The 7,116-nt window shown below is 43.0% G+C and overlaps 1 long non-coding RNA gene across 1 annotated transcript; it reads left to right on the forward strand.

The window, feature by feature from the left end:
• Window positions 1-2,744: 2,744 nt before the first annotated feature.
• Window positions 2,745-3,677, forward strand: LOC109211433. The gene is made up of 3 exons (XR_002065703.1): window positions 2,745-3,208; window positions 3,337-3,476; window positions 3,591-3,677. It is a non-coding gene; the product is annotated as an uncharacterized LOC109211433 (long non-coding RNA).
• The last annotated feature ends 3,439 nt before the right edge of the window (window positions 3,678-7,116 follow it).

Below are 7,116 nucleotides of genomic sequence, written 5' to 3' on the forward strand. Positions count from 1 at the left end.
AGGTGTGACATAAATTGGGGCAATGCATTGAGCAGTTAGGCCTAGAAGTGTGGTTTAGTTGCTCGAGGACGAGCAAAGATTTAAGTGTGGGGTGTTGATAATAGGTGAATTTGACTATAATCACACCTTAAATAATCACCTTCTTGCGTAGTTTTAATGCTAAAAGTGATGACAAAATGCTCTTATTAGTGCTTTTCATGCTTTGTAGGTGATATATGTATAAAGACGGCTAAGGAGCAGTTTTGGAGTCAAAAGTGATGAAAAAGAGGCCAACTGTGAAATTTCCTAAGTGACCCGGGCAAAAACAGGCCGAAGATTCAGAGAATTGGATCCACCGCGGTTTCACCGCGACCGCGGCAGAACCGCGGTGGGAAGCAGCTGCAGAAGTTGTGAGAATCCGCAAGGGTGTTTGGCCGCGGTTCTACCGCGACCGCGGCAGAACCGCGGCAGACGCAGAAACTTCTGGGACCAAAGTGTCAATTACGGGATTTTTAGACCTAAACCCTATTTAAAACATTAGACTTCGCCCAAGAGAGGCATGTATTGATTTTTTAGGTTTCTTAGCAAGGAAAACAATTGTGAGAAAGTACTCTAAACATCTTTCTTCTTTTCTTTTGATTTTATGATGAATTCAAGCTTAGTTTATGTTCCCATAGCCATGAGTAGCTAAATTCCTTGTCTAAGGCGTTGATGGAACCTATTGGGTGATGAACTTCTTGTTTATGTGAATACAAATTGCTAGTTTAATCTTTATTTATTCAACTTCGTGTTCGTTGTAGTTAATTGACAGGATCCTCAATTAGCAGTGCCTATTTAGTGTGCATAACTTGGAAAAGAGTGCATATTTAGGGTATTGTTGAACAATACCACCCCTAGATTATTAGAGGAATCTATAATTGCAGGTTTAAAGGCGGGATTAGGGATAACGAAGCCTTGGGTGTAATCTAAAGTGAATCGTGCTAAATAAAGTAAGCTAGTGTATCTCGGGAGAGTGCAATAGTAAATTACTGTGATTACTCGGGAGAGATTTACGGTAAGATTAGCGTTCATGATTGATAGAGATGTGTTGGTAAATTTGTATGAGCATAAACAGAAGGGATTCCATCAATAGGGGAAATCATTGCCTTAGCTTTTTCTCATAATTGTTTACAACCTTTATTTTTACTTAGTTACAACCATTTAGTTATTTGCAAGCTAGTTGTTAAAGAACACTCAACTGAGATTTGAATATTTGGGAAGCTGGTTCTGAAGACTTAGTGGGTCTGAAGATAGCAGTTGATAGGTTAACTCTCTGTGGATTCGACCCTGGGCGTAATACTCGGGTTATATTTGCAACGTCCGCAGAGTCCTTTTTATAAGGCATAGTTGGACGTGATCAGCATACAAACACATAGGTCAAATTGTCACGGAAGTTTGGATCATCTATATGATTCTATGTTGTTTTGAACTTTCAAGGTTTAAGACTAAAAGGAAGATTAATGGGTGACACTTACTGATTTGTAATATTTATCAACATTCTTACTCAAAATTTAGCTGGACTTATATAATTTATATATTAGCTATCTAATGGATCTAATTTGCTTTTTCTTATTAGGGGAGAATTGAAGATGGAAGAGACCAAAGATATGTTGCTTTAAGGAAATTATGTAAAAGAAACTGGAAAATACCAATTGAAATAATTGCACAGGTCTATTTTGGGGAAAATAGCACGGTCTAGCCAATTTTCGGACTGGTCATTCAAAAATAGCCAGCGTTTACCAAGTCAATGAAAAATAGCCACTATTTTGCTGCAACAGAGACCGGTCCAGCATAATATACTGAAGTTCGGTGCACCTGTGTATGAGCTTCCTGCATATTATACTGGACCGGTATACTTTGCTAGAACTCCAGTATATTATGCTGGAGTTTTAGTGTACTTGTGCTGGAACTATATCATATTATGCTGGAGTTCCAGCATACTTATCCTGGAACTCCAGTATAATATGCTGGAGTTCAAGTATACTTATGCTGGAACTCCAGCATAATATACTGGTGTATTTTCGCTCAGATTTATCTTTACATGAAAAGTGGCTAAAGTTCGATTACTTTTGAAACTGGGCTATTTTTGAACGATCACTTGTAAATCTAGCTATTTTTGAATTTCTTTCTCTTTATCTTTATGTGTAACACACATATTCATCATAATGAGGTGACTCCTTTTAATTCACGAGATGTTAGAAAGATTGTCTAAATAACAGTCTATCTATCTTCTGTCATCATGTAGAGATGATTTAGTTGGGCGGAGTCTGATAGTGAAGCAAGTTTCTAAATTATCTGCTCTTATTTTACACCATTTTTAGATTGAGGATGAAGTTTCTCAGGTTGCTGACTTTATAAAAACTATGAAATCTAAATCCTTTTATGAAGTCTCATGCTTCTGCTGTCATACTCTTCGGTTTTAAAATATCTCAAGTACAATATTTAGTTAAGATCTACCTTTTTTTTTTTATGAGGAATTTGTATATGTGAAAATGGTATGTTTGCCTGATTTGTTTGGCTTTTCCCTACTATTTTCACTAGGTCGGCGATGTTATAGGATTGTCCTATTCCGGGGCAGATTTAGGGGTGGAAGGGGTTCACCAAACCCTTCGCCGGAAAATTACACCGTATATATAACGCAAAATCTGTTATGTGTCTCTATATATTGTATTTTGAATCTCCTTGACACAACTAAAAAGCATAGCTTAATGGTCAAGGGGGTTCAAAAGCTTTGTTAAGTCACTAGTTCAATTCCCTCTAGCCATAATCTCTTCTAATATTATAACTTTTTCTCTTTTGAACCCTCTTATCGGAATTCTTTGAACCCCCTTATGGAAAATTCTGCCTCCGCCACTGGTCCTATTGTGAGTGAGGAACACTTGGATCTTTTGGAAGTGACTCATACTTGAAAGGTTCCAAGAAGAACTGCACATAGTTTTATCTTTTGCAGTCTTAGTGAATATTTGTTACAGTCTCAATGGATTCTGACCTCTGAGTGGATCAAAAATTAGTTGGGTGCATATAACTCATCTTTTGTCATAAGATTGCTAAAGGGCTCCAGAGTCTCTTGAAGTTGTGAGATTACATTACCCTTATTGACAGAGAAGATCCACCATCTAGCAGTAGTACATAATTTGAAAATGAAAATTGTTTATCTTCCAAAAGTTTACCTGACCTGGCATGTAAACTGGTTTGTTCTCACAACCCTTTTATATGTATATGGTAGTGTTTTGAAGCATTCAGTCTTCACCAAATTTTTTATTTTTTCCTTCTGTTATTTTCGGACCACTCTAACAACTAATTCCTATTCATATGCAGCTACGAGGAGTATTTGTGCATTCATAAAATTCTTTTCCATGCAGTAACTTCTTTGAAGCATACTAAATTTGAAATTGATGCCTTTTCTTAAAGCTATATTGAAGGATAAGGATGCATACGACAGACAATTCGCTATAAAAGTATGTCAATTACAACCAATTAGTCCAATGCTGTTCCTACTGCTCTTTCTCTACTATTTAATATATACGTTATTCCTATTTTAAAGAACCAGATGCTAACTAATAATTTTACAGGTATCGACTTTTTGTCAAACATAGCTGTATAGGGTCAAATTTGACCCTCAGCATCTCTACGCCAGTGGGTACGCCCAGTGAGTGTACGCCAACTAACGTAGCAGGTACGACTCGGCCGTGGGACAAAAGCGACATCGTTTAGGACTCAGTGTCTTCACTAGGGAGACGTTACCTGTCTTTGTAACTTTTTTGATTCTTTCGAGGAGGATCTCTTATTATATAAAGGAGACTCTCGCATTGTAAAAAGGGGATCTGATCTAATACAACTCTCTCCATTTTCTGGCTTTCTCTCTCTATCTCTACTTCAAACGAACGTATCTTATTGAGTTCATATTGTTTCTTTGCAATACTAGATCTACTACAATATTGTCATCTTTGCATCTCTAGGATTATTATATTTGATTACGATTTACCCTTTTCCTACTTTAGATTGTTTTTTAGCTTACAAAGTACATTGTTAACTTTTGAGCCAAACAATTTGGCGTCGTCTGTGGGGACTTCGAGAATCAAAACCATAGTATCCACCTAGAGATCAACCAACTACCACTCTCTACACTTCAAAACAAAAAAACAGAAAATGGCCGAAAATAACACAAGATCGAAAGCTATATTGGGTGTCACTACCAATCTCCTTGGCCCTCTCAACGAGGCCAGTGACGATGGCATCCTGAATGCAACCCCTAGCATCACACCGGGTGCAGAGATCTCACCTTCCCCATCCGAAGGTCTGATGATCTTGCACGAAAAAGGAGCTTCCACATCTGCGGTTACGGAAGCACCCTCAGCGGTCAAAGAGCTACTGGAAAGATGGCTAACAAGCGCTCTAAGTGGCTTGGTTGAGAGGTCACCACAAAGTAACATCGGATGTACACCAACGGTAGGTACCACTGCTGCCGTGAGTGAACCGGAAGTTACACTAGCGAATAACAAACCTATCGAGACACAGACCAACGATGGCACGCTAACAGCCATCCTAAAGAAGATGGAAGAAATGGAAAATGAAAACAAGGCGCTCCGCGGTCAGATGAAGGAACATCAGGAGAGGGTCGACAAGATCCCCGGTGCTCCCAAGTTGCTACCAAAACGCGACGTGGGAAGGTTCGTTGAACAACCATACACTGAAGAAGCTGCCTCTCACTCCACCCCAAAAACCTTCAAGATGCCACCCTACTTGAGGGTATATAACGGAACCACAGATCCCGAGGATCATCTGATCCACTACGTCACCGCTGTGAAGGGCAACGACCTATCGAAAGAATAGGTACCGTCGGTACTGCTGAAGAAGTTTGGCGAGACGTTGACAGGAGGGGCCTTAACATGGTACTCTCAGCTACCGGCTAAGGCAATAACAACGTTCGATGAAATGGCGGATAAGTTCGTCACAGCCCATGCAGGCGCGAAGAAAGCGGAGGCCAGGGTCAACGACATCTTCGCCGTCAGGCAAAACTCAGGAGAGGGACTCAGGGACTTCCTGGCAAGGTTTAACAGGGTAAGGATGAGTCTACCAAACGTATCGGAAGGTATGGCAGTCGCCGCTTTCCAGAACGGGCTAAGCAGAGATGGTTCGAGGGCAACCAAGAAGCTGCTGAGCCGCCTCATGAAATTCCCCCTACCATATGGGAGGAAATACACAACGCCTATTGCGCCGAGGTACGAGCGGACGAGGACGATCTTAATGAGCCGACCCAACGGCTAACAGCGATACAGTCAGAAACGAGGAGAGATCGACGGAACGAAGGACGACGAGAACAACTCCCCCGCTCCAACAGAGATCGACATCAGCCATACACCAGATCCTCCCATCCGCCACCAAGGCATACAGACGCGCTACAGCGACACGTCGCCCCACTCCGAAACGAAAGAGGTATGCCCCCTTTATTAACCGCCCATAACTTTTGTGTATCTCCTTCAGAAATAGTGTACGCACTGGAGAAGCTGGGCACCAAGGTGCATTGGCCGCAGAAGATGAAATCAGACTCTGCCACAAGGAAATCAAACGCCCTATGTGAGTTCCATCAGGAACGGGGACACAAAACCGAAGACTGCATAGGCCTACGGCAAGAGGTGGTCAGGATGCTGAACCAGGGATACCCGAGGGAGTTACTCAGTGACAAAGGGAAAATCAACTTTGCACGCGGACGAGAACAACCCCACGGGCCGCCGAAGCCACCTTCCCCAGCGCGCACGATAAACATGATCGTCGGAGGCGGCGACGAGTCAGTGATCAATCACGTCAAGCTCGCCACCACACACAGACTAAAGCGGACCATCGCCCATGAACGGTATGATGACTTCGAAGATAGTATCACCTTCGATAAGTCTGATGCCGACGGTTTGTCTTTCCCTCATTATGATGCTTTAGTTATCACTTTACGTATGGCTGATACGGATGTTAAAAGAGTCATGATCGATGACGGAAGTGGCGCCTGTATTATCCACCCAAGGGTCCTCGTACAAATGGGACTCGAGGATGGGGTAATACCGCGCTGCATAACACTAACCGGTTTTAACAATGCAGTGGAACAGACATCCGGAGAAATAGCACTACCCATCTTAGCGGGAGGAGTCACGCTGGAAACAACTTTCCACGTGATGAACCAAGAAACGGCGTACAACGTCATCATAGGACGCCCGTGGATACACGCCATGCGAGCGGTCCCTTCAAGCCTCTACCAAGTGATCAAATTCCCTACCCCATGGGGAGTATTCAGTATTCGAGGCGAGCCACGCACCGCACAAAAATGCTACAAAATAGCCCAAGACTGCGCCCACACCCAACAACTAAAGGGGGCGAGCGCGGAAGCATAGCAATTAGCCGTGTTGGGGACTAAGGTCAACCCGACAACGGACGCCATCAAAGACCCCGACGTCGTGGAAGCCTGTAAAGCAATGGTCGAAGATCTCGACCCAGTCCAATTGGACGAAACCGATCTTACGAAGAAAGCCTATATCGGGCAAGGTCTCGCCAACCCAAGTAAGTATTGCGAATTCTTAACTAACCATGCAGATTTGTTCGCCTTTTCCCATTCAGATATGCCGGGAATCCCGCGAGACATCGCCACCCACAAGCTGAATGTCGATCCACTACATCCGCCCGTGCGGCAGATGAGGAGAAAATTCAACGCCGCTATCAATGAAGCGGTCAGTAAGGAAGTAGACGAGCTACTGGCCAACGGCTCCATCAGAGAATCAAAGTACCTCGAGTGGGTCGCCAATGTTGTCATGGTCAAAAAGAAAAATGGGAAGTGGAGAATGTGTGTGGATTCACTGACCTGAACAAGGCATGCCCAAAGGATTCATTCCCACTACCCCACATCGACCAACTGATCAACGCCACTGCAGGACATGAACTACTGAGCTTCCTAGACGCCTACTCTGGCTACAATCAAATCATGAGGAGGACCAAGAGAAGACAACTTTCATCACCCACCAAGGGACTTACTGCTACAAGGTAATGCCCTTCGGGCTCAAGAATGCAGGGGCTACGTACCAGAGACTGGTCACCAGAATGTTCAAAGAGCAGCTC

Source organism: Nicotiana attenuata, unplaced genomic scaffold, assembly GCF_001879085.1.
Source record: "Nicotiana attenuata strain UT unplaced genomic scaffold, NIATTr2, whole genome shotgun sequence".
Lineage (NCBI taxonomy): Eukaryota > Viridiplantae > Streptophyta > Magnoliopsida > Solanales > Solanaceae > Nicotiana > Nicotiana attenuata.